The sequence below is a fragment of the Aotus nancymaae genome, unplaced genomic scaffold (assembly GCF_030222135.1).
Source record: "Aotus nancymaae isolate 86718 unplaced genomic scaffold, 86718_ANA_hifiasm-v0.15.2.pri h1tg000003l, whole genome shotgun sequence".
Taxonomy (NCBI): Eukaryota; Metazoa; Chordata; class Mammalia; order Primates; family Aotidae; genus Aotus; species Aotus nancymaae.
In genome coordinates this window covers 34,623,140-34,650,910 of record NW_026988414.1, presented here as the reverse complement: position 1 = coordinate 34,650,910, position 27,771 = coordinate 34,623,140, and the positions used below count along the sequence as shown (strand labels likewise).

General features: G+C 46.0%; 1 protein-coding gene and 1 non-coding gene across 2 annotated transcripts in view; both read left to right on the top strand.

Moving 5' to 3' along the window:
- The window catches only part of LOC105733377 (stimulated by retinoic acid gene 6 protein-like), a 433,741-nt gene that overhangs the window by 66,410 nt on the left and 339,560 nt on the right, over positions 1 to 27,771 (top strand). The window contains exon 3 of the mRNA XM_064379820.1: positions 26,660 to 26,800. The gene's annotated coding sequence lies outside the window, so the exon portion shown is untranslated. The remainder of the gene's footprint in view (positions 1 to 26,659; positions 26,801 to 27,771) is intronic.
- LOC135277396 (U8 small nucleolar RNA) lies at positions 12,527 to 12,660 on the top strand. The gene has a single exon (XR_010345000.1). It is a non-coding gene; the product is annotated as a U8 small nucleolar RNA (small nucleolar RNA).

Here is a 27,771-nt window from a genome sequence, read left to right as displayed (position 1 = left end):
CTCAGGCTAACCATCAAATGCCCCAGGTAAATGAGACGATGAGATTATCAAGCTGTACTATCCCTGGGAGATTGAGGGCCTAGGATCATTCCCGGGGCAAAGACTCTGGAAGGCAGGGTTCTCAGCAGCCTAGTGGCCCCACCCCTCATTGTGCAGAGGGTAGACCTGGGGCTGGAGAGGGGAAGGGACTAACCAGGGGCACAGGGTGGGGCAGGGTCTTCTGACTCCCAGCCGTGGCTTCCCCGTCACCCTCTTCTCCTGAAACCTCCCTCAAAGGTGTCTATTCTTTGGGTTTGTCTCCTGGGTCTCTTTTCCCTGCTATCAAAGGGGGCCAAGATGAAGTGGGAGGAGGAGAGGTGGTGGGATGGATACGAAGAGAGATGGCTTTTTAGGCTGCAGGGACCTTCACAAGAAATGGAGTCAGAGACCTTGTCCATGAGGTTCTTATCTCTAGGGGAGACCCCCGAATCGCCCTGCTGTCTGAAGGGAGGGCCGTGGGCAGGGTGGCAAGCTCCGTCTCTGTCTGTGCCTGGGACTGGAGTGGGATCCCAGGCTGCCACGTGGCTGCACTTCTCTGATGTATGTGCTGCACTGTCTCCCCCTGCCCCTGGGAATTCCCTGTTCCCTTTCCCTTCCCATCTAACAGAGGAATCCTCCCCCATCAGAGTTGAACGGGCCCTTAGAAACCATCCAACTCCCTCAATTTACAGCTGGAAAAAGAGAGGTTTGGAGAGGGGAAGGGGCTTTCATTTGTCTGTACCGCCAGTCAGGGCAGAGCTGTGACTGGAACCTGAGGCTTCTGCACCAGCTAGGGGTTTTCCAGTGCGCTCCGGGCTGTCTCTTACCCATTCTCTTATCTTGTCTAATCTTGTCTCATCTCATTAAGGATTAGGGGCTGGAGAGAAAGGATTGCGATGGGATCTTGAAATCGACTTCAGAACAGCTCTTGGCTTGTACAGTGAGAGAAACATTTCCTTGCCCCCATCCTCCTCACCCAAGCCCAGGAGTAAAAACCACCCCTGGCCTCCATTCCAGTCACCCCTCCTTGCTGGCCAGGCTGTCTATGTGGGGTCCCAGGAAAAAGTCCTGGGCAGGGGACAAGTGAAGAATAGGACTGTGCCACTCCTTTGGGGAGGAAACTTCATTGGGCTTGAGCTCCTGGAACCGAGGAGGACAGACCGGCAGCTGCCTGTCAGGAATTTCATGGAGTTCTCTAGAATGGAAGGCAGAGGGAGGAAAGCATCTGAAATTGGGGCCAGGGAAGAAGGAGCAGGGGCAATGGCAGAGGACTCTTGTTGCCCCAGGTGGATGAGAAGGTGTATATGGGGCCTTTTCCTATAGGGAGTCTTCCAAGCTTGACTTCAGGATTCCTCGCAGCAGAGACAAAAGTCAGAATAAAAGGTCAGAATACACTTGGTTCACTCAGTCATTTAAGGTCAGGATGCTTTTGGCTGTCACAGAAACCCCACTCAAATAAGCTTAGGCCAAGGGCAAAGGGAGTTACTGGAAAGACACTGGGCTTTTTCATGTCACGAAATCATAGAAAGGCCTTGCTCATGTCAACAAATACGTCCCTGTAGCTTAATACAGCCAAGACCGTGTCTCATCTCTGCTTATCTTTGTGTCAGCTTTGTCTCTGATGACTTCGTCCACACTAGAGGACACAGTGCTGACCACTCTCCAGTGTCCCACAGCTCAGAGCTTTACACCAAGAGACAGATGGTTCTTCTTTCCCCAGGTCCTGTTAGGGAAATCCCTAGAAGGATTGAAACTGGCCTGGGCTGGATCAGGCACCCACCCATGACCTGAACCATGAGGTGTTGGGAACTGTCTACAGAGGACAGAAAATCACAGCGAGCCTGGGACCCTCTTTCAAGCGAGCCTTCTCTAGTTAATTTCTTTAGAATGCTTGTTGATGACTCCTACATGCCACACTCATCCAGAGCTGAGCTGTGAACAGCCTCAGACTTAGGGTGACCACAGTTTAACAGAGGAGCGAAGAACAAGATAGTAAGTTCTTTGGGCCTGAAAGAGAGCAGATATGGTGCTCTGGGATGACCGTGGTTTTAGAATCAGGTAGAGAGAGCAGAATGTCCAATAGCTGGGGGGAAACGGTGGGCTTCTAGCTCATTGGGCAGGCAGCAGGCAATGAGGCTCAGGAACAAGGCTATGGAGCTTCAGATTTGACCTAGAGACAGGGGGAACCATAGGAGGCAGGGAAGGGATGGAGTCAGACTTGTCCAATTCTGTCTTACATAGCCTAGAGCTGTCTGTGTTGGACATGAAGTTGCTAAGTGGCCCTGTTTTAGGAATTCCCTTTCAGTGATGTGTGGTGAGAAGAGCCTGATATTGCAGACAGGGGAATGGACGGGTAGGAAGCCAGAGGCGTATCCTAGGGTAGCCTCAGCACTCCAGTGCACAATTATGGAAACACTGTTACAGCAGAATTGAGCTCCTTTGTTTTGTGTAGTTGTGGGTGTTAGGAGACAGCCACTGCTCTAAGAAAGGAAAAAAGGAGTGCTCTGTGCAACTGAATTCATCAGCTGAAGAAGCTGCCTTTGGTCTAATTCTAACATGTCACTCAGCTTTCCTTCTCTGGACCTACTCTTCAAAAGCTTCCGGTCCTCCAGATTAGGCTGTTCCTACCATCAGCAGCATGGAAGAATGCAGAACAAACCTCTGCCACCCTAAGGCGAGGAGGAAGCTAGGAGAGCACTTGAGGACCTGGGGGAGGAGGGCAGAGGAAGGGCAGGCACAGGGATTCTGACTTCCCTCCCCGGGGTCGGGATAAACACAGGGCATTTTCCTGGAACATCAGTTGTTATCAAAGTTTTCGGGAGAAAAAACTTCATGAATCATTTTAATACTAAGATCAGATGGATATATTATGGAGTAGAATGTAAGTTTTGCACACTTTAAAAAAAAACTATGGTAAAATACACGACAAAAAATTTACCATCTTAACCATTTTAAAGTGTTCAGTTCAGTAGTGTTAAATATATTCCCATTGTGCAACTGTCGTGACCATCCAGTTTTAGAACTTTTCTGTCTTGCAGAACTCAAACTCTACCCACGAAACAATAACTCCCCACTCCCCTTCCTCCCATCCTTTGGCAACCACGATTCCACTTTCCTTCTCTATGAATTTGACTACTCTAGGTGTCTCATAGAAGTGGAATCATGCAATATTGTCTTTTTGTGACTGGTCTCTTTTGTTTAGGGTAATGTCCTCAAGATTCTTCCATGTTGTAGCAGGTGTCAGGATTTCTTTCCTTTTAAGTTGGAATAATATTCCACTGTGTGTATATGTGCCACATTCTGCTTATCCATCCAGCCATAGGGGGACATTTGGATTGTTTTCCCTTATGGCTGTTGTGAATAATGCTGCTATGAACATGGGTGTATAAATATCTGTTCGAGATGCTGTTTTCAATTCTTTTGGGTATATACCAAGAAGTGGAATTTCAGGATCATGTAGTGTTATAATTTTTTTTTTTTTTTGAGATGGAGCTTCACTTTTATTGCCCAGACTGGAGTACAATGGCGTGATCTCAGCTCACTGCAACCTCAGCCTCCTGGGTTCAAGTGAATCTCCTGCCTCAGCCTCCTGAGTAGTTGGGATTACAAGCATGTGCCACCATGCCTGGCTAATTTTTTTTTTTTTTTTTTTTTTTTTTTGTATTTTTAGTAGAGACTGGGTTTCATTGCATTGGCCAGCTGGTCTCGAACTCTTGACCTCAGGTAATCTGCCTCCCTCTACCTTCCAAAGTGCTGGGATTACAGGTGTCAGCCACTGCACCAGCTGGTATTAGAATTCTATGTTTAATGATTTTTAGGAACCACCACACTGCTTTCTGTAGTGGCTGTGCCATTCATTCCCCCAGTAGTGCATCTATCCTCCATATCCTCACCAACACTTGCCATTTTCTGTTTTTCGATAGTAACTATCCTAACAGGTGTGAGGTTTTAGGCGTATTTGTTAAAAGGAAAAGACACATCTCACCTCCCTCACCTCCGATGGCTGCTTTGTCTCATTAGCGGAGCCTCAGGGCTTTCAGAGCAGAAAGGGAAAGCATCCCACGCCTGTGTGCAGCACTTAGTGGGTCTGCAGGAGTCCTTCTCCCCCAATTCTTTGCAGCTTGCTGTCACAGCCTGGAGGACAGGATAGGTCACACCTAAGTGTGACATGCAGCAGAATGAAATGCCTTTTATCTTCAAGAGTCAGAGCCTTAAGCTCAGAGGACTGGGAATCTCTCCTACAATCCAGAAGGCAGGACATCCAGAAACTGGGACATCCAGAAGACAGCTTCGTGGAGGGATGAGATCAAGCTGGGCAGTGAAGGCAGAGAGGACTTTTCAGGTAGGAAATGGTCTTAGAGGAGAAGGCCGCACCTGAGCAAACGCCTGGAGGTAGAGAGAAGGAAAAGGGTTTTTCCTTCTAAGTTACACAAGCAGGTTTGAAGGATTCCAGCGGGCTCCAGACTTACCCCTATTCTCCCTACCCCAACAGTCTAGTTGAGCCTTCCTCTCAGTCATGGAAACCAGTGTTTTCTGGCTCCTTCTCCAGCCCTCCAGATCACTCCCTCTTTCTTGAAAAGCTTTCCTTGCCTCCTTGACACCTGGCTCTTTCGATTTTTCTCCTCTCCTTAGGCTGTTTCTCCTTGTCTCTTCCGATTCTTCTTTCAGCTCCTGAAGAGTTTCCAAGGGAGAGGCCTTGGCAGCTTTCTGCATGTGATGTCCTTGTGCAAACCTGCTATCAAGATCCCAGGGAAGGGGCTGTCAGTGGTTGAAGGGGTGACTAGCCCTTTGAATGTACGCTTACTTTTTGGTGTCTTCTGGATGTCCCCAGGCGGGAATCTCTGCCTTCTCACCTCCTTTACCCTAGATAATGCAGCCACTGCTCCTTTCTGGCTGAGCTTAATTGATTCAAGCTCTCAAAGGCATCTGATTAAGGGGACAGTACCTGATGGCATCAAGCAAAGGTGTCAGGGGTCTTATGATGGATTCAGACATGAGTTTGCACCCACACAAAAAGAGGAGAGGCAGATTTGGGAAGAGGCAGTTAATAGTCACTGTGAAAGGCAGTGTGAGAGATGCACCTCGTTGCTACGGGAACTCAGAGGAGGAAGACATCAATCCAGCTTCAAGGCAAGACTTCAAGTAGACTTGACAATCTAGCTGGGGAGATGAGCTGTGTGAACCCACACATGGAAACTAACCAAAGGCAATATGTTCTCAGAGGCATCAGAGTTACAAATATGTTCTCCGAGTATTGGAAGAAGAAGGCATTTTTATCCTACTTGGGAATGAAGGTGGCACCACAGTTCCCTGGATGGAGCAGAATTTGATCCATGCCTTGGCAGGATGGAAGCAGAGACGAGGTGGAAATAGAATGACTAGGGAAGAGAGTGAGTAGAATCCCAGGGGCAGAAACATATGCAGTATGTCCAGGTAACAGTAGCTGATCCAGGGTGGTTGGAACCTTTTGGTGAAGGGGAGCCATAGAAAGTTCTTGAGGAGTGGAGTATAGGTTCGGAGGTGTGCAGTGATTGGCAAGTTGCTTCTCTTGGCAGTGGTGGGACTGCCATTAGCTGAAATATTAGGTTTGGGAAAGGTAAAATCCAATCTTCATGGATTCATTAGCAATGATTTCTGGGCTAGTGAAGTGGGAGGAAGTCTAACCTTTGGAAAGCACTTGCTTGAGGCACTGATGCTCAGCTCCTGCATAGCTGATCCTCAATCTTTCCAAAGATGCCATTTTAACCTAGTTTCCTGGAACTTGTACAACTGAATACAGTATTTGATGTTTACAAATTGAATTGGAAAATCTCAAACAAGGCAGAAAAAGCTATTATTTCAAGTTTTCTTTTGGCTCTGTTTTAGCTTATGTGTCTAGTGACTGGAGAGGCTGGGAAAAGACCATGGTGGAGGAGCTGGGTAGCTGGGGCAGGAAGACAAAGGATTCCATTCTGGATGCGTTGAGGCTGAGGTTCATGGTGGCTTGCAAGTGGAGATATCCAGCAGACTGTCGTGCTTATAAATTTGAAGCTTCAGATAGTAGTTTGGGAGTATATGAGCAAACATTCTTCTACTTATAAGAATCATAATCCTAACTTTAACTGTCTCAAGTCAAAAAGGCAATTTATCAGCTCATATAAGTGGCAAGTCCAGGGGTTGGTTGGTTCTGACGTTAGGCATGGCTGGACCTAGGGGTTCCGTGATGTTCAATGATGTCAGTTAATAGTCTCTCTGTCCCTCTGTTTGTCTCTCCACATCTCAATTCTACTGGGCCATATTTGGCTTCATTCTGCATGTAGGTTCTCACCACTAGATAGGCTCAGTATCTCCAGTGGAAAGAGGCTAATTTCCACCAGCAGCAAAGTCCTGGGAGAACTCTAATTGGTCTGGATTAAGAACGAAATAAGACTACCCCGGTCCTGAAGTTAGAGGATGGCGGCCATTGTGATTGGCAGTTTCCCTGTGACCTTGTGGAATGCAGAATGAGCAATTCCCCAAAGCAGAAGTGAGGTGTCATTCCTAGGAATGTATGCTGGGTCAAGAAACAGTACAGCATCCATGGGCTGTATCAGGGTGTCTTCACTACACAAGTGAGGATTCTGCAGCTCAAGGAGATGAGATCATCTAGGGAGGCTGTATATAGACATGAGAGAGGAGGGCTAGGGCTTAATCTGCTGAAGTTCAGGGAGGAGACTGGCCAGAAAGAGGCTTCCAGGAGCTGGGAGACTCAGGAAGGGTCCAGGGCAATCCAAGCCTCAGGAGGAGATAATGAGGAAGTGATCCTCTGCAGAGAGTTCCAGTGATATGGCAATGGAAAAGTAATTGCACAGTCGAGTGACTGGAGAGCTTAGAAAAAGCTGGGGACAAGGGGATGATGGGATAGAAGCCAGCTTGGAGGGGCTATGAAAGGAACAGGGAGTGCTGGAGCCAGGGAGGCTGCTGAGTTTTTGGTTTTGTTTTTGATTTAATGAGGAGACACCTGATGTGTTAATGCTCAAGGAAGAGGATGAAGTTTGGGGAGAAGGAGGGAATTCAGGAGTAGCTGTAGGAGTTAAGGACAGAGACAGCAGGATTACCTTTGTCTCCAAAAGACCCTGCTGTATCCAGGTGCATGACATGCAGAGTTGAGTCCATCTCGTTCAGTTAATATTATATGCATTTCCCATTTGCAATGCAGTATTCATACTTATCTTTTAAAGTTAGTTTTTGAATCACAAAAGCAACACATGCATATGGTAAAACAAAATGTAAACAGTTCAGAAGGAATAAAAGATGAAAATGAAAGTCTTCTCCATCCTCCCTCAGCCTGCCTTCCTGTAGGGAAACTGCTTTTCATCAGTTTCTTGGGAATTCTTCCCAAAATTTTTAATGCATATACAAGTATATATGTGCATATATTTTAAAATAGACAAGTGGGATCCTACTGTGCCTACTGTTCTGCACCTTGCTTTTTTCAATCAATGCCGTATCTTGGAGATACTTTCTTATTAGCATATAGAGAGACCTCACTCCCTTTCAAGAGCGGGATGCTGTTCTATTGTGGAGATGGAGCAGAGCTTGTTGAACAATTTTCTACTATGTGGACTTTCTGTTGTTTCTAATCTGTTGCTATTAAAAAGAATACTTCAATATACCTTTTCTTTTGGATGGAGTTTCACTCTTGTTGCCCAGGCTGGAGTGCAATGGCGAGATCTCAGTTCACCGCAACCTCCACCTCCTGGGTTCAAGTGATTCTTTTGCCTCAGCCTCCTGAATAGCTGGGATTACAGGCATGTGCTGCCATGCCCAGCTAATTTTTTTATTTTTAGTAGAGACGGGGATTCTCCATGTTGGTCAGGCTGATCTTGAACTCCTGATCTACCCACCTCGGCCTCCCAAAGCACTGGGATTACAGGCATGAGGCACTGCACCTGGCCTAATATACCTGTTAATAAACTTATTTTTGTGCACAGATGGAACTATTTTTGTACATAAAATTCTTAGGATTGGAATTATTGGAGTTAAAGAGTATATACATTTAGAAGTATAGGTAATGCCAAATTGCTCTTGAAAGAAGTCATATAAATGTGAATATTTCAGATCTTAAGTAGGACATACACAGGTGTTCATTATATTACTGCCTATTTTTTTTGTATGCTTGGATAGTTTATCCACATATGTACAAGAAGTCACAATATTTACAGTCCCATGAACAGTAAATAAACATGCTCTCATTTTCCCAACCAGGCCACTAATGAGATTTTAAATCTTTGTCCATCTGAAGAGTGGAAAATGGTATATCCCTATCGATTTAATTGCCTTTATTTAATCATGAGGGCAGCTGATCATTTTTTCAGTAAATTGCTTTGCATTTCTATTAAGTCATACTTTAATGCCTACAGACGGTTTCATTTTATACATGTGCCTTAATTAACGCTCTTCTTGTGGGTTATTTATATGATTTCTGAACAACTATGAATATCTTTGTACGTGAAGCCTTTTCCTCTTCTCTTTTTAGACTTTTGTCTTCAATCTGCCATTCCAGAAGATGAATTGCTGGGTCAACAGTGTGGACATTTTTATGACTCAATAGATATTGTCAAATTGCTTTCTCAAAGAACAGTACAATATACAGTACCCCCAATTTTATTATTCTCTTATCAGCATTAGGTATTGTAAATACAAATTAATTTGTTTCTAATTTTATAGGTAAAAATGAGGCCTTAATTTCATTTGTATTTTTCTTATTACCAGTGAGGTTGAATATTTTAATATGTGTGTTTATTAATTGCATTTCACCTCTCTGAACTGTCTTCCTTTCTGCTTATTTACTGATAGCACATGCCTATATAAAGGAAATAAGATGATATCTTATCAGGGAAACCTCTTTCCTTAGGCCCTGTGACCTTCTGGGAAATTATTGACTGATATCAGATTATCAAAGTCAATCTTTTACATGAGAACACTGGGGAGGGAGTGATTGAAAAGACTTAGGCGATACGGGGTGAAGACAGATGGAAGAACTGAATGAATAAGACTCTAGGTAATGATGTGGGTTGCGGAGATAAGGGAGGTGGAAAGAATTTATGAGTCGGGATGGAAATTTCATGGGCAGCATAGAGAACATGCCAGGGCTCAGAGTTCTCCATCTCTCAGCTTCCAAATGGAGCTCTGGGTGACCCAGACAGCAATGGTTAGGTTTCAGAATGCTGACCTAGACATTGTCATTTCTGCCATGTGCTACAGACTTGAAAACAGATTGGACCGAGGAAGGATTTTGCTTAAGACTTAGATGAGCAGTTACTAAGCCCCATCCCCTTTTTTATCCAGATAGCCATTTAGTTTCACCATTGTTAACAATCTCTGTTAATTAATTTGATATCTAGATTTATTGGTATTATACTTTATATTTCTTTTATTACTAATTTTCATAGATTTCTTTGATCACTTTTCACGTATATGTATGTATACATATATGGAGTTAAAGAGTATATACATTTAGAAGTGTGATAGGTAATGCCAAATTGCTCTTCAGAAAAGGCACGTTAATGTGAATACTTTGGAGCTTAAGTAGGAGATACACAGGTGTTCATTATATTACTACCCTAAGTCCAATTTGTTTTCAAGTCTGCAGCACCTGTGACATAAGTATATTTTATGTGCGGCTCCAGACAATTAGTCTTCGTCTAATGTAGCCCAGGGAGGCCAAAGATCGGTCACCCTGACATAGAGCTTAAATGTAAGTATATACATGTGTAGTGTCCACCCATACTATTTTATTACTATTTTTCATACGTGTGTGTGTGTGTGTGTGTGTGTGTGTGTGTGTATGTGTGTGTCTTTACCTCTTTTGGGGGGAATTGACTGTTCATGTTCACTTTTCTTTCTTTTGGATGTTATTTTATTGACTTTCTTTTCTTTTTTTTTCCCTCAAGATCTGATGGTTGTGTGTGTGTGTGTGTATATATATATATATATATATATATACACACACACACACACACAGTTTTGCTCTTGTTGCCCAGGCTGGAGTGCAATGGTGTGATCTCACTCACTGTAACCTCCACCTCCTGGGTTCAAGTGATTCTTCTGTCTCAGCCTCCTGAGTAGCTGGGATTACAGACATGTGCTACCACACCCAGCTAATGTTTTGTATTTTTAGCAGAGATGGGGTTTCTCCACGTTGGTCAGGCTGGTCTCCAACTTCCGACCTCAGGTGATCTGCCCACCTCAACCTCCCAAAGTGCTGGGATTACAGGCATGAGCCACCACACCCAGCCTATTTTATTGACTTTCAAGTAAACTCTATATATTAAAGTTATAAGACTGTCATATTTTTCACAAACATTATTTTTAATTTGCTTGCCTTTAATTTTGTTTCTTTTGCTTTTTTTTTCTTTTGAGATGGAGTCTCGCTCTGTTGCCCAGGCTGGAGTGCAGTGGTGCGATCTCGGCTCACTGCAACCTCTGCTTCCTGGGTTCAAGCGATTCTCCTACCTCAGGCCCACCCCACCCCACTATGCCCGGCTAATTTTTGTATTTTTAGTAGAGACAGGGTTTTACCATGTTGGCCAGGCTGGTCTTGAACTCCTGACCTCAAGTGATCTGCCCGCCTTGGCCTCCCAAAGTGCTGGGATTACAGGCATGAGCCGCCACACTCAGCATCACTTTTTGTTACTGAAATGCACAATTGAGCTTGTCTAACCTGTGGCCCACAGGCTGCATGCAGCTCAGGATGGCTTTGAATGCAGCCCAACACAAATTTGTAAACTTTCTTAAAACATTATGAGATTTTTTTTGTGACTTTTTTTTTCACTCATTACCTATTGTTAGTGTTAGTGATGGCAGTGGTGGCCCAGCTGCTGCCATGATGCTGGCTGCAGATGGGGAGGCGTAGCCAGGGCTGCTGGCTCCACAGAGCCAGTGAGAGCTGGGAACAGGTAGAAGCCCTGCTCCCTTCCAAGTTGGAGGGATGGGAGCTCTGCCCTCCTGGGACAACTGTAGCCACCCAGCCACAGCTGCACATCCAGGCATCTCTGCACTCTAGGGGCCCAGGAAGCCCCCCCTGCCCCTAAAGGCTCTGAATTCACTGCTGTCTGGCCTCTCCCCACTCCCAGCACCCACTCCAATTTTGGAGCAAAGTTGTGGCTGAGCCCAGGTGCTGTCATGACCCAGCTGGGTAGGTACATGCTCCGGGCAGTGCTAAAATGCCAGCCCCTTACTGCTTCAGCCCCCTCCAGACTTTGAATACCAATGAGCAGGGGAGGGAGACCAAGGTGGGTATAAGAGCGGGTAGGGCAGGTCTGCAGGCACCCCTTGGCATGAACAGTCTGGGCACTGTGGGCACTGTGGATGGCAGGTTAATGGCGGCAGGAGACAGGCTCCTGGGCAGAAAGGGGCAGGTCCCAGATGAAACCCCACCTTCAGGCCAGGGACAGCCTGAGGGCTGGGGGCCAGGCAGAGAGTTCTGCCAACCAGATTGAGAACTTATAGTGCTTTTCTGGGCCTGCTCATGGCCACTCATGGACCAATCAGCACATACTTCCTCTCCTCTGAGGCATATAAAAACCCTGGACTCAGTCAGACTTACACAGATGACCTGTCTGTGGAGAGGAGCTACCCACTATGGATCTCCTCTCTGCTGAGAGCTGGACACCTGTCAGGATGACCTGCCTGTGAAGAGGAGCTACCCACTGCGAGTCTCCTCAAGCTGTTCTATCACTCAATAAAGCACTTCTTCACCTTGCTACCCTCCACTTGTCTGCATACCTCATTCTTCCTGGATGCAGGACAAGAACTCGGGAACTGCTAAATGGCAGGGCTGAAAGAGCTGTTACACAAACAGAACTGAAACGTGTCCCTTGCTTGCCACATTGCGGAAGATGAGAAGGAGAGAAGAGTTGCAGCCCTTTGGGGAGCCCAGACCTAGGAGCTCCCTGAGCCAGGGCTGTGACACCCTTTTTGGGGGTCTGCAGTTCTTGGAGTCTCCAAGCTTCTGGGCACCACTGCATTCCCCAGTGTTGGCCATGCAAACCGCTTGCAGTATGCCTGGTCCAGCTGCAGCCTTGCAGGGAACCAACACCCATGCCAGTGCCTGGAGCTGCCTGCCCTGCCACAGCTGGTATGCCTGGCTGTGTGTAGCAGCCAGGCCCCATGCTCACTCACTCACAAACCCCTTGTCGCTCACACCTGGCTCACCCTTGGAAGGCATGGGATCCAGGCTAGTAGTGTGAGCCAAGCAAAGCCTGCCAGGCCAAGTGGGCAGAACGAGCCCAGTGGGCACAAGCAAAACTCAGGCAAAGGCGCCAGTGGCCACAGAGGTTTCTGGCCAGAAAAGTGACACCCCAAGGATCCTGTGACTTAGTGTATTTTATGTGTGGCCCCAGACAAATTATTCGTCTTCCCAGTGTATCCCAGGGAAGTGAAAAGATGGGTCACCCTGACATAGAGCTTAGGTGTAAGTTGGATGAATTCTGACAAATGCATATACCTGTATAACCCACATTTCTATCAAAATATGTAATACTTATTGACGGGTGGGATGATCCTTACCTATGCCTCCTTTTGAAGGGCAGGTAGAACATGATGATTGGAGATGCATGAAATGTGATTAATGCCTCTGCATAATCAGGACTTGCAATACCCTGAGCATGCCTATCTGATTGTTCATGACAATCACTACTTTGAAAAAAAATAACATATATATAAATATTTCTATTACCCTGGAAAGTTTCCCTGTGCTCTTTCCAGTCAATCCTTACCCTCTTACTGCTCTGCCAGAGGCAACCACTGCTCTATCACTGTAGATCAGTCTTGCTTCTTCTAGAATTTCATGCAAGTGGAATTGTAAAGCATGGACTTTTCTGTGTCTGGCTTCTTGCCCTCAGCATAATGTATTTGAGATTTACCCATGTTGTTACAGTTGATACTCTCTTCCTTTTTATTGCTTATTGATATTCCATTGTATGAACATAGCACAGTTTGTTTATTCATTCTCCGGTGGGCTGACATTTGGGTTGTCTCTAGTATTTAGCTATTATAAATAATGCTCCAATGAACGCTTTTGTACCAGTCTTTTTGTGAACATATGTTTTTATTTTTTATTTTTTGGCTTAATATCTAAGAATGGTTTGCTGGATTATATGGCAAGTGTACGTTTAACTGTTTTTAGAAAGTGCCATACTGTTTCCTAAAGTGACTACCATTTAACACTCCCCCTAGTAGTGTATGAGGTTCCAGTTTCTCAGTATCTTGCCAACATATGGTGTTGTAAGTTTTTAAAATCTTAGTCATTCTAGTGGACTGTAGTGGCATCTTGTTGTAATAATGATTTTCATTTCCTTGATGACTTAGGATGTCAAACGCTTTTTCATGTGCTGTTTGGTCAAATATACCATCATATTGTGGTATATTTGACATAGAGACTTTAAATTTTATGTAGTTGAATTCATTAACCTTTTCTGTTATGAATTTTATTGATTTCATACCGAGAAATCCTTCCTTTTTGGTAGAGATAGGGTCTTTCTATGTTGCCTAGGCTGGTCTCAAATCCCTGGCCTCAAAAGATCCTTCCACCTCAGCCTCCCAAAGTACTGGGATTACAGGCAGAGAAATCCTTCTTAATACCAAAAGCTAGTAAATATTTTTACTTTTATTTCCTTATAGTCCTTTATTGGTTAAACTCTTAAACATTACATTCTTTAATCTACCTATATTTTGTTTTAAATTGTAAGTAAACAATTTGTCCTCAGGAAGTTAACCAACTGGATTGTATATTGAATAATAACTTCTTCCTTTTTTCGCCTATTTGATCTACCACATTTATCTTAAACCAACTTTTAACATATCATTGTATCTATTTCTACGATCCTATTATTGTTGATTTTTTCCACCAATAGTACAGTTTCAGTTATTAGGGTTTTAGAGTTTATTTATCATGTAAGCAAGTCTACCTTCATTACTGTTTATTCTTTCAAAAATTTCTTTCTTTGCCATTTCAGCTCATTTACTTGTCTCCTATCTGTGGAGGGCTAAATAATGACCCCTCAAAGATGTCCAGGTCCTCATCTCTGGAACCTATGAATATGTTACTTTACATGAAAAGGGACTTTGCAGATGTGATTAAGATTCTTAAGAATCCTGAGATGGGCAAATTATCTTGAATTATCTGGGAGGGGCTCTATGTAATCACAAGGGTTCTTGTAAGAGGGAAGCATGGGTGGCAGAGAGAGGAAACCATAGAAACAAGGATTAGAGTCATGGGGCCACAAGTCAAGGAGTATAAGCAGTTTCTACAAGCCACAAGAACAGGAAACAGATTACTCCTTGGAGCCTCCAGAAGGCACCAGCCCTGCCAGTGCTTTGCTCTTAGCTCCTTAAGACTTATCTTAGACTTCTGATCCCCCTGTAGGAGAATAAATTTGTGTTGTTTTAAGCCACTAACTTTGCAGTTGTTTGTTATAGTAGCAGTAGGAAACTAACACACTACCTTAATTTTTAAAATGTTTTAAATTAAATTAAATTATTTTTTAAAATGATGTTCTAAGAGTTTTCCCACTGTAATTTTTATTGGAACTGTGTGGAGCAGAAGTGAAGAACTCACATTTTTATACTATTCAGTCTTGCTACTGAAATTTCCCCAGAAAGGCATCTCCATGTCCCTCTACTTCCGCTCATTGCCTGGGTTTCTCGGAGGTAGACCTCAGGCAAAGGTTCGAGTGCAAGTAGTCTATTTGGAAGGTGATTCCAGGAAACACACGTAAGAGAGTGAGAAAGTGAGGCGGGGAAGGGAAGGCTGCCAATAAAGGGAGTGTTATCAGCAAGTGACCATCGTGGGTGACTGGTGTTTCCCCTCACCGGGGAACTCTGGGAACCCATGTAGATCATGCAACTCAGGGCGATCCAAGTTTCCCTAGGGCACAAAGGCATCACCTGAGCATTGGGAATGGAGGAACATCTGTGTGCTGGTCACACCATCAGACCTAGTGAGATCGTCACAGGAGCCTGTCTCTGCAACCACTGGCTGTGTGGGCAACTCACTTCTCTGCCCCGAGTCCCAGCATCCTGGCATTTCTTGCCTCCTCTAAAGGAGGTGACATTACAAAAAGGAATAAAACTGTTTAACTTTGCACAGGATGTTGCAGCCAGAAAGCTTCCCTGAGGAGGTGAGCTGCCTGCTAAGTGGCTAAACAGGTGTAGCAGCTGATCCTTCATCCCTAGCACCTTGATGGATACCTGATTTCCAAGCACAGCACCTGCATCTCTTTGCCCAAGGACTTGTTCTGCCTGCCAGAGTCTATGGCAGGCCACAAGCGCTGGAGAATTTCTCCTCCCAGCAGTCTCCTGCCAATGACTGGCTGAGGTTGGTGTGCACATACCCCAGCTCTTTGCTCCTGGGAGGTCAGGGGTGGAGTACTTGGTTGGAGGCATGAGTTTGACACCAGCTTCTAGAGTTCCCCAGTGGATTAAACTTCACACTGCATCTTTAGCTGGCCAACTCACTCCCTGCTCCACATCTCACTCTCCAACAGGAGTCTTCTGGGGTAATGCTTACACCCGAATCCTTATCTCATAGTCAGCATTTGGGGGGACCCAAACCAAGACAGTAGGCATGCATTAAAATAGCCAGAGGGGTGAGGTAGAGGCACACCAGACCTGGGGACCAAAGGCAGGCACCACTGGGCTGAGAGAGGGAGATTTTGAGCCTGGGGTGTGAGCTGAGAGGGTCTCGGCCCCTTCCTTTGCACCTTGTTTTTATGGCTCCTCTGGCCATTCCTTCAGCTTGGCTGGCTAGTCACCACAGCTATTTGGGAATCTGACCCTGAGACTGGAGTCTCAGTAGTGGTTCTGGCCCCTGGGCCAGCCCCACTAGAAAGTGGTTTGGTTTTACCTAGGCAGCTGGGTCTGCAGGGCACCTGGACTTCATTTTGGTAGAAGAGCTGAGAACAAATGCTTCTCCATTTGGGAGAATTTAACTCATTTCTGAGAGGAGAAGCATCAGCAGAGATTGGGCTACTGCTCCAAGGAGGGCATTTGGCTGGTACCCTCCCTGGTAACCATGGGGATGGAGGGAGTGGGAGCCTGGCAGGATCCATATCCCATAAAAACGTTGGCGGCTGGATTGCAAGATGAAGGGCCTGCAGATACCCTTAGACAACGTGTAATTTATGGGGTAATCAGAACTCCTCCTGGAGGGCTGCAAGGGAAGAGGAGCCATGATTCAGAGCCTTAGGGGCTTGGATGTTTAATGAGGTACTGGGAGCCCATAAAGATTTAGATCAGAATGATTTGCCCTTTTAGGATGCTGAATCTATCTTAGCACTGCCCCTGAAAGGTGCCGCTTCTTTGACTGCTCTTGGAAGTCTGGATGCTGGAATCAACTGTCCCAGCCTTTGAGGGGGACCATGTAAGGGCCCAGCCAAGGCATCTGGAGACTGAAAACTGTCAGCTGGCTGCCATGAGGTAACTGAAGCTGAGAGACAGTAAGAATCTCAAGCTAGAAAGGTCTTTATCGCGGGGTAACTGAAGTCCAGGTGATCAAGTGACTTGTTCAAAGTCACGCAGTGCACCAGGGACCATTAGCACCAGTGATAAGTTTAGTTGGAAGAAAAAAGAAACTGCTAAAGTGTAAGCAGGGAGAAGAGTGGACATGTTTCCTTCTTGAAATGCAGAGGGCAATCTACAGGGCACAAAAGACAAAAATAGTAGCTTTTACGGTTTTAAAGCTTGAACATTTAAACTGCTTCCCTAAATGCAAAATATGTATTATGACACTTTGAGAATCTTTAATGATTGGCTCAGCAAAAAGAAGGAGCTTATTAATATTATTAATATGTGGCAATTGACTTATGAAATGGATTAAAAATGGTGCGGTGGCTCACGGCTGTAATTCCAGCACTTTGCAAGGCTGAAGTGGGCAGATTGCTTGAGCCCAGTTCAAGACCAGCCTGGGCAACATGGCAAAACCCATTCTCTAAAAAAATTAGCCAGGTGTGTGGGTGTGCACCTGTAGTCCAAACTATTTGGCAGGCTGAGGTGAGAGAACCATTTGAGCCTGGGAAGGTTGAGGCTGCAGTGAGCCTCCATCTCAAAAAAAAAAAAAAAAAAAAAAAAAGGCATCCATGTGTTTAAGACATATCTAGTGTCTGGAAACACAAAGGCCTGAAATAAGATAGTGGTAGTTTGCTGCACTAAGGGATGAATGAGGCTGGCCCTCTCAGGGGGTCCTACCTGGTCTTGGGCAGGGAATCTTAATTTTTTTTTTTTTTTTTTTTTTACTTTTTTGATTCTAAAGGCAATGCATGTTTACTGTAGAAAATTGGGAAAAAACAGACAATATGTAAAACAATTAAAAAATTACTCATTAACTCCATCCAACCTCCCCAAATAACTCTTCTTCTTTTTTTTTTTTGGAGATGGAGTCCCACTGTGTCACCTAGGCTGGAGTGCAGTGGCATGATCTCGGCTCACCACAACCTCCGCCCCCTAGATTCAAGTGATTCTCCTGCCTCAGACTCCTAAGTAGCTGGGATTACAGGCACGCATCACCATGCCTGGCTAATTTTTGTATTTTTTAGTAGAAGCAGGGTTTCCCCATATTGGCCAGGCTGGTCTTGAACTCCTGACCACAGGTGATCCACCTGCCTTGGTCTCCCAAAGTGCTGGGATTACAGGAGTGAGACACCGTGCCTGGCCTCAATTTTATATTTTTAAAACTCTCTTACTTCAAAGGACAATCTTCCATATAATAGAAGCTCATTATATAAAACAGAAGTGAGAGGGAGGTCCTTTGACTGGGGCCAGAACGCTGCCTGGTACCCCTTTACCTCCTGCCATAATTATCAAGGGTCCTCTGTGTGTCTGGCTCTGCACTAGGTGCTGGGGATAGAATATGAGCAGAAATATTTGGCACTTCGCTAAGCCCAGGCCCCTTAGGTCCTTTGCTTGGGGGTGTTGGGGTGCTGCAGGGCGTTGCTGACTGACCATGCTCAGATGGACATCATCTGGCACTGACTCTGTTTTTATAATCATCATTTTGTATATACTCTATAGGGTGGCCCTGTGTTAATTGAATTGCCCCATGCTTTGTTCCCTTCTAGGGATAGCCCTGACAGATTCCACCATGTGTCTTCTGAGTCCTGAGGTAGCTCCTAGAAGTCCCAAGACCTTGCAGGCGCCATCTGAAACCTGTAGCCTCTATCCATTCCAGTGACCCTGCAGCTCTGATACCACTGTTTATACAACTCATGCTGTGATTATCAGCAGCTGTGGGTTGCTGAGCTCTGCCTACAGGCTAGTACTGTGCTCAGAGCTCTGCGTGCATTATCCCACTCAGTCCTTACGGCTATTCAAGGCTCCTCTCAATATCCCCATTTTACAGATGAAGAAAATGGGGTTCAGTGTGTTGAGCACCTTACTTCAAGTTCAGTCCTCCTGAGCCTGTGCTCCTGCTCACTAGACAACTGCAGACACAGGGAGTTCTACTTAAAACCTCCACACACTGGCAAGCCTCGAGATTCCTACCACACATGGGCTGTGGAGGCCTCTTCTGTCCTAGGCATAGAATCCCCAGTGCACCCAGCCCTCTGTGGACGTACCACAGCATCTGCCTGCATCATGAAGGGACTGTAAATGGAGCTTGGTTTGGGGGCAGTGCTGGCTCCTTCTGGGGGCAGCCATGATTCTGACCTACTGGGTCTGGCTGATGGTGTGGGTGGGGACCAACCCACGTGTCTCTGTCTGGAATTTAGCAGGCTCTTGGCTGAGCTGAGTGGGAACAATGGCTGCAGCAAGATTGTGGCCACCTTTCCTTTGAGCCCAGGAAATGAGAGCATTGAGTTTGTTTGTCTGTTGTCAGCAACATTTCAGCATCTGCCAGGGAGAACAGGTACATATGAAGTCTCTAACAGTTCCACTTTCCAAACTGGGACAGAGGATCGGGAATAAAGAGAGAGAATGCTTGAGTTTCTGTCCCGGTTCTGCTAGTGATGTGACTGTGGGCAGTTTCTATACCTGTAAAGTCAAGGTTTGGTTCAATGTGTGTCTGGAAGCTGTAATATGTGAATCGGTCTCCCTTCACCTGGCACCTGGAGGTGGTTTGCTCATGGCTCAGAGAGTCCTGCGTGTTAGCGAAACAGTTATTGTGTCTGTGGCTCACCCTGCCCACTAGCCTGTGACATCCCTGAGGGCATGGACCGTGTCTGATTCATCTCATCTGTGCCTCTCAGGCCCAGCCTCACGCTGCTCTGTGCACGTCTGACTGAATGAGGGAATGAAGAGCCCTCTGGGTGGGGGCTGGCTGGCCAGAGTCGCCATCTGTCTGCCCTCCCCCAGGACAGGCTGGGCTCCAAGTCTGGGAGGTGGGGGCTGGCTGTCAGAGGCACAGGCAGGTTTCCTGCAATGTCGTTATGATGTTACCCAGTGTAAGTGAGCTTTGTCTGGGTGATGCTAGACAATGGCACACTGCGCGTCTGTTATCAGCTTGCAGATCTGTCCGGGCTTCCGGAGGTCAGGGGCCCAGTTGGATTCCTCTGTGTCCACAGTGCCCAGCGCATGGTCTGGCACAGAGTTGGTGCCCAGTATGTGAGCAGAGGGGGTGCTTTATTGCTGGGCTTTGCTCTGACCCTCATTTCAACCTTCGTTCAGACAATTCCTTAGTCATTGTCACTGATAGCTGAGCTGGCAGGTGTCAGGCTTGCTTTGGGGGTGGGGAGAGTGAACAGAGATAAAAACGGACTCTGTTCTGACCCTTGAGATACTCCAAGAGTGGTTGGAAGAGTCCAGCAGGTCAACCTAGAATTATAGTGGACAGTGTGTATCTTAGTCTGTTTGAGCTGCTGTAATGAAAATTCCATAATGGATAGCCTCTAAACAATAGAAATTTATTTCTTGGGCAGGTGTGGTGGCTCATGCCTATAATCCCAGCACTTTAGGAGGCTGAGGTGGGCAGATCACGAGATCAGGGTTCCAGCATGGTGAAACCTCATCTCTACTAAAAATACAAAAATTAGCCAGGCATGGTATTGGGCGCCTGTAATCCCAGCTACTCGGGAGGCTGAGGCAGGAGAATCGCTTGAACCTGGGAGGTGGAGGTTGCAGTGAGCCAAGATCATGCCACTGCACTCCAGCCTAGGTGACAGAGCAAGACTCTGTCTCAGAAAAAAAAGAAAAAAGGAAAGAAATTTATTTCTCACAATGCTGGAGGCTGGGAAGTCCAAGACCAAGGTGCTAGTTGGTAGATTCTGTGTCAGATAAGGGCCTGTTTCCTGGTTCGTAGACAGCACTTCCTTGCTGTGTCCTTGCATGGTGGAAGGCACAAAGGAGCTCTCTGGGGCGTCTTTTATAAGGGCTCTAATCCCATTCACAAGAGCCCTGTCCTTATGACCTAATCACTTTTTTTTTTTTTTTTTTTTTGAGACAGAGTCTTACTCTGTCACCCAGGCTGGAGTTCAGTGGTGCAATCTTGGCTCACCGCCACCTCCGTCTCATTCAAGCAATTCTCCAGCCTCAGCCTCCTGAGTAGCTGGGCCTAAAGGTGTGTACCACCATGCCCAGATAATTTTTGTATTTTTAGTAGAGACGGGGTTTCATCGTGTTGGCCAGGCTGGTCTTGAACTCCTGACCTCAGGTGATCCACTGGCCTCTGCCTCCCAAAGTGCTGGGATTACAGGCGTGAGCCACTGCGCTCAGCACTTAATCATTTCTTAAAGGCCCCATCTCCTAATAACATCACCTTGGGGGTTAGGATTTCAACATATGAAGGTGCGGGGTGGGGGACACAAATAATCACAGCAGCGTGCTCCAGATGCAATGGAGGATGAACTGGGAGGCTGTGGGGACACAGAGGAGAGAGAGAATAAACAGAAATATGAAGCAAGCTGCTGACACCGCAGGCCTTGGAGCCAGACTGTGCGTGTTCAAATCCCAGCTGTGTCATGTGTTAGCTATGCAACCTTAAACCAATCATTTCATCTCTTTGTGCCTCAGTTTCCTCATTTGCAAAACAAGTACCACAGGCAAGGGTCTTAGAACAGTGCTTGGCAGATAGTGAGTAGTCAATAAATGTCAGCTAAAGGAAGAAACAAATGGCTTTTACCTTTGAACAGGCCTCCTGCAAGATGCAGAAGAGGGATCCCTGGGGACTTTTAAGGCCTTTGTCTGTGGCCCCTGTGCACTTAAGGATCCCAGAGCTCTGCCACCTGTTTGAACACTGCTGATCTAGAGACAAACAGAGGCCCAGAGAGGGGCCAGTGCTTGTCTGAGGCCACACAGCTAGGATCAGAGTCAGGACTGAACCCAGGCTCCTGCCGGCCAGCCTAAAGTACCTTTCTGTTAACCAGGCCACCTCCCTTGTAAAAGTCCCACATTTATGTGTCATCTGCATTGATCATGCAAAGCCCCACATGAAATGTGGCTGGATGCTTTGCAAAATATGACCCAAAGCAGGTGTGTGAACTAACTTATATTGATCACTGTACTAGCCAGAGATAGGCTGATCTGCCTGGAATTTTCAAAAGTGTTTCTTTTTTAAGTGAATGATTTGGTTGGCTTTTGCCATTTAAAAATGTATCCAGAGGCATGGGATCAAACGCCTTCCTCTTCCTAGGCTAGATTTCTTCCAAACAAAAGGGAGCCTGGTTTGTCCTTTTTGAGAATCACCTGCTCTCCTTCTTCCCGCTTCTTATAAAAGCTACCCTTCTTTATTCTGTGCCAGGACCTAGAGGCCTCTGTGGGTGTCTCCCCACCTGACCTCTCAGGCTCCCGCCATCCTCATCTCTTTCCTGCATTATCACAATAGTCTCTTCCCCGTGTCCTGCCATATGGTTTGGCTGCCTCCCATTCTTTCTCTACAGTGCTGCAGTGTATTAAAAAGAAATCTGTTCATACCATTTCCCTTCTCCACTTCTATGGCTTCCCACAATCTGCAGAGTAAAAGCCTCAGTCCTTAGTTTGTCGTTTAAGATCATTTATGATCTAGCCTCAGTTTATCTATTCATTCACTTGCCTCTTTCTTCCTAGACACAAATTATTTGTACCCTGCAGATAAAGCAGGAGGAACCTAATTGTTCAGACCTCCTAGACCAAGAAGGTTGCTGCAGTTGAGGTCACAGGTTTCTAGGAGTCAGGGCTTATATTTGTTTCCTATGACTGCTGTAACCAGTGAACTTAAACCTAGCAGCTTAAGCCAACAGAAATTGATTCTTATAGCTTTGGAAACTAGAAATCCAAACTGAGGCTTACAGGACTGAGTCTCATTCCCTCAGGATGCTGCAGAGGAGAGTCCATGTCCTGCCTCTGCTGGGTTCTGGCATTCCATTCCTCGGCTTGTGGCTGTAGCACTCTAGTCTCTGTTGCCGTGGTCACTTTGCCTTCTTCTCTGGTGGCAAATCTTCCTCTGCCTCCCTCTTAGAAGGACACTTGTGATTGCATTTGGGGTCCTCTTGGATAATTCAGGATAATCTCTCCATTTAGGATACTTAATTAATTAATTAATTAATTTTTTGAGATGGAGTCTCTCTTCGTCACCCAGGCTGTAGTATAATAGCACAATCTCAGTTCACTGCAACCTCTGCCTCCCAGGTTCAAGCGATTCTTCTGCCTCAGCGTCCCGAGTAGCTGGGACTACAGGCGTGTGCCACCATGCCCGGCCTGATCCTTAATTTAATTACACCTTCCAAGACCCTTTTTACCACATGAGGTAACTTTTCCAGGTTCCAGGGATTAGGACCTGGAGATTTTGAGGGTCATTCTTCAGTGGACTACAGGGTCAAAGGGAAACATGATGTGTTTCCAAAGCTTTCTTACTGAAAAGGCAGACGTTTTCCTGCCACCTCGAAGATGATTACTTACGTGCTGTGCACAGCATTCTATCCTTTTAGTTTGCATTTTGTGGGATGAGGAAGATAAGAACTATTCTTTTAAAGTGGGCTAGATTGAATTCTGGCTAACACTGAATAACCAACAGGAGTATTAAGAAATTAATTGGTTTTTTGTTTTGTTGACTCTCGTGGGCTCTCCAGGAGGAACAAAAGTATTTTCTCCCCAGGCTTCACTGTAGCCTGCAGATCTCCCTGCCCACGGAGAAACCTGCCCATGTTTCTGAAGTTTGGGCTTTTAGTTTTATTTTTAACCTTTCACTGTGGGAAGGAAAGGAAACAGACTTTCTGGAGTCTTAAGTCTAGAGTGAAGAATTTGCCAGGTGGAGTTAAACTGAGACCATCTCTAATGGAGTGGGAGGTTTGAGCCTAGGTGATCACACTGGGTTGTGTGAGGCAGGGGGAACATGAGAACCTGTGCTCTGGATTGAACGGCGAGTGTCCAACCTCATGGTACACTGCCTATCCTGCTCCCCCATCCCCTGCTTCAGAAAGGTGGTGGCGTGGCAGGTTCCTAAGAGGGTGGAGGGGCCTGAACCTCATAGCAGTGTGGCTCCTTGGGTGGGTAGGGGGGATGTATGGGAGCCTGGGAGCCCCAGGAACCTCAGCAGGTGGAGAAGGAGGAGTAGGATGACCAGCACAGTGACTTGCCTTTGGATGACCCCCAGGGGTCCGAGCAAGAAGCGGGGCAGCCATGACCACAAGGGGCAGTGGCCCTCAGAACTGGACTATGTAAGCTTGGGGGCTTCCTGTACTGTGTAAGGGAGGTTGAGGGACTACTTGTTGACCATGGACATGGGAGGGCAAACTGGTTTTATCATGGAAAGCACGCAATGGTCCTTGTATCCCAGGAGCTGTGGAGCAAGCCTCAGGTCTGTTACTAATGAGTGAGGTGAACAGGACTAACACCCTTGGTTTGAAGTGGAGTGGGAATCTACCCCGGGGCAGCAGCTAGACTCAGACACCATCAGATGCACTCAGAAGGAAGGATGCACCAGAGGAAGTCTGGGAGGGAGCTTGGCAAGAGGTGGCAGAGGCCCTGAATGTCACACTAAGGAGCTACTCCTGACAGCACTGGGGAGCCAGTGATGGTGAAAGCAGGAAACAGCCTGGCACAACATGGGCCAGGCGCACCTCCTGGAGTGTGGCCCTTGGGAGGACACTTCCGCAGCATGGGCGTGGCCACTCAGGCTGCCTGATCTTTCACACAATGGCTGCTGTCTTGGGGGCTTTCTGATCCAGATTCTATGCTGGATGCTTTACAAGTATTATTTTATTTCATCCTCACAATAACCATATGAGGCAGATACCTGATCCGTCCTCATTTAACAAATGAGGAAACTAAGCAGAGAGAAGTTAAGTTGCTTCTTAAAAAGCCCAAAGTCAGCTGGGCGTGGATCATGCCTGTAATCCCAGCACTTTGGGAGGCTGAGGTGGGCAGAACACCTGAGGTCAGGAGTTCGAGACCAGCCTGGCTCAACTCTGTCTCTACTAAAAATACAAAAAACATTAGCTGGGTATGGTGGCACATGCCTGTAATCCCAGCTACTTGGGAGCCTGAGGCAAAAGAATTGCTTGAACCCAGGAGACAGAGGTTGCAGTGAGCTGAGATTGCACTGCACTCCAGCCTGGGTGACAGAGCAAGACTCAGTCTCCAAAAAAAAAGACTAGCCTGGTGAACATGGTGAAACCCTGTCTTTACTAAAAGTACAAAAAATTACCTGGGCATGATGGCACGTGCCTGTAATCCCAGCTACTCAGGAGGCTGAGACAGGAAAATCACTTGAACCCAGGAGGTGGAAGTTGCAGTGAGCCAAGATCACGCCATTGCACACCAGCCTGGGCAACAGAGAGAGATTCCATCTCAAAATAAAGCAAAACAAAACAAAAAACCCCAAAGTCCCCCAGCTGGTGACAGCAGGACTATCAAGCTCCCGATCCACTTTTTTCATCAAGGCACCCGGGTCACTCAATAACACTAGAATGAAAGCTTTGAGTAATCACCTGTTCCCTACTCTCCTATTGTACAAATGGGAAAACCGAGGTGAGGGAGCTTGATCAAGGTAACTCAGTAAGTTAGACATGGAACTGGAAGCTGGTCCAAATGTCCAGGTCAAGGCTCTCCTGACTCCTATCAGGGGTGGCTGTGCCTGGGGAGGCAGCAAACAGGTGGGATGTCTGTACATGGTGCTGGCCAGAGTCCAGCCCAGCACCTCCATCCTCGCCCAGGCTCAGCCACCAATACATTTGGGGGCAGAGTCCACAGGGTCCTCCTGAAAACACCATTTCTTGGTCACAAGCTATTTTATGATTGAATTTTTCAAGATGTTTATTATGAAATGTTTTATGTATATACGGAACAATATTTGTAATGCATATATTAATTGCAAAACATGATGGCAAAATTAGCACCCGTGAGCTCATCATCCACTTTTGGAACTGGAACTTTCCTGGTACTCTTGCGTGTGTCTGGGTGCATCTTTCTTATTCTAGCCCCTTGCCTCCTCCAGAAATGACCACAACCCAGGATTTGGTATTTATGATTTCCTGGCTGTTTTGTAATAGTTTTAGCATATATGTACATATTCCAGAGCATATATTATTTACTTTTATTTGCATTTGAACTTTATAAAAAATCATACTGTATGATATTACAGTAAAATATTCACAGTCTTCTATAAAATTCCTTTTTTTCCACCTAAGGTTTCTAAAATTCATCCATGATGATACCTGTAGCTTAGTTCATTAGTTTTCCCTGCTGTGTAATATCTCATTGTGTAAAAATACCACACATTATCTATTCTTTTGCTATTAGGCATTTGGTTTGCTTCTAGGATTTTGCTATCATGAAACGCTACTCTGAACATTCTTGGTCATGCCTCCCAGGGTGCATGGAAAAGGTTTTCAAAGACATACCTAGGAGAGGGATTGCTGGATCATATGACATGTGCATATCGTACCTTACAAATTAAAGCCGGATCAGGAAGGGCTCCCACCTTCATTGTGTGGGTTCCCTGGCTCCTCCACCTTGCGAGCTCTCTCTAGCGCCCCCTGTTGACAGAGGCTAAGAGCGCCAGCAGGCCAAGCCGAATATTAGTGTCCCAGCTGTCATCACAAAAGGCAAATTTAGAAGAGATAGAGTTAGAGATGAGAGGCATAGCACTTAATTTAGAAATATGTGCTTACTGTGCTGTCTGAGTTTAAAAAAAAAAAAAAAACTGGGTCAATGTGGCCTGAAGGTCGCCAGCTTAAAACCTCTGCAACGTAGTCTGATTTCACTTACTGATCTCCACTTTGTATCTTCTGCTCTTGCCATAGGGAATGTCTCCTCCTTCCCTAAATGCAGTGCTCGTCCATGCCCATTTATCCTTTTCTCTCCATCTCAATTTTCTTTCCCACCTGGTAGACTTTGCTTCCTGTTCAAGTCCTTCCCGTTGTTCAAACCCCATTTTAGATGCTGCTGCCTTCATCATTTTTTCTGATCTCTCTAGCTGGATGTAATAAAGATACCCTTCCCTTCTGTTCCCCAGCTCCATATCTGCCCTCTCTCTGGGCAACAAGCAATGTTCACTTAGCATCACTGTTGCTCTGGTCTATGGCTCATCTCCTCAATCAGAATTTTATTTTAAGGAAAGCAATGTAAGTAAGGGCATAGAGGAAATAATCACTCATATCACACCACTGATGCTGACACAACTTTTGACATATTCCTTTCCAGTTTCCCTGTGCAATATATTGATATATGTAGTACACATGTAATGTTGTATCTAATTTTTTTATATATATAGATGGGATCTCTCCGTGTCACCCATGCTGGAATGCAGTGACAGGATTATGGCTCCCTGCAGCTCAATCGCCTGGGCTCAAGTGATTCTCCTGCCTCAGCCCACTAATTAGCTGGAACTACAGACACGCACTACTGTGCCCAGGTATTTTTTTTTTTTTTTCTTCAGTATTTTGTAGAGAGGGTTTCTTCCTATATTGTTCAGGCTGCTCTTGAACTCCTGACCTCAAGCAATCCTCCTGTCTTGGCCTCCCAAAATGCTAGTATTACAAGTGTAAGCTACTGTGCCCAGACTCCCAGCCTGTTTTTATTTTTTTCCCTTTATTAGGTCAAAAGATTTTTTCCTATATTGCTTCATAAAATCACAATTGTTAATGGTTACACACTGTTGCAGTATATGTTAGTAATAGTTATACATGACAGAAACTCAGCTTAAAAGAGCTTAGGCAAAAAGGGATCTCTGTGCAGAGGCTACTGAGGCATCTCCCAGAAGCCAAGGTTAGAAATGTTGCTGGGCTGTGGGGACCTGGAACCTGTGTGCAGATGTCTGAGGCGTCCGTGCCTGCCTTGGCTTCATTCTTTCCCCTCTCCCTTAGCCGACTGGCTTCCTCTGCTTTTCCTCTCCATGTGGCAGAAAATACCCACTGACCATACCCAAGCTTTACATGTGACAATACAGCCATCGAAACAGAGACTGACCCTATTTTTCAGGAGCAGTGCCTTTTTTTTTTTTTTTTGAGACGATGTCTTGCTTTTGTTCCCCCAGGCTGGAGTGCAATGGAGTGCTCTTGGCTCACTGCAACCTCCGCCTCGGGGGTTCAAGCCATTCTCCTCCTGAGGAGCTGGGATTACAGGTGTGTGCCATCATGCCCAGCTAATTTATGTATTTTTAGTAGAGATGGGGTTTCACCATGTTGGCCAGGCTGGTCTCGAACTCCTGACCTCAGGTGATTCGCCCACCTCAGCCTCCCAAAGTGCTGGGATTACAGGCATGAACCACTGTGCCCAGCTCAGCAGGCTCCTCTTGTGGAGCAAGGGGTTTAGGGTCAGATTCCACTCACTTGGTGATCTTTAAAGGATCAGGTAGCTCATGTAGGAAAGGGATCCTGGGAAGAT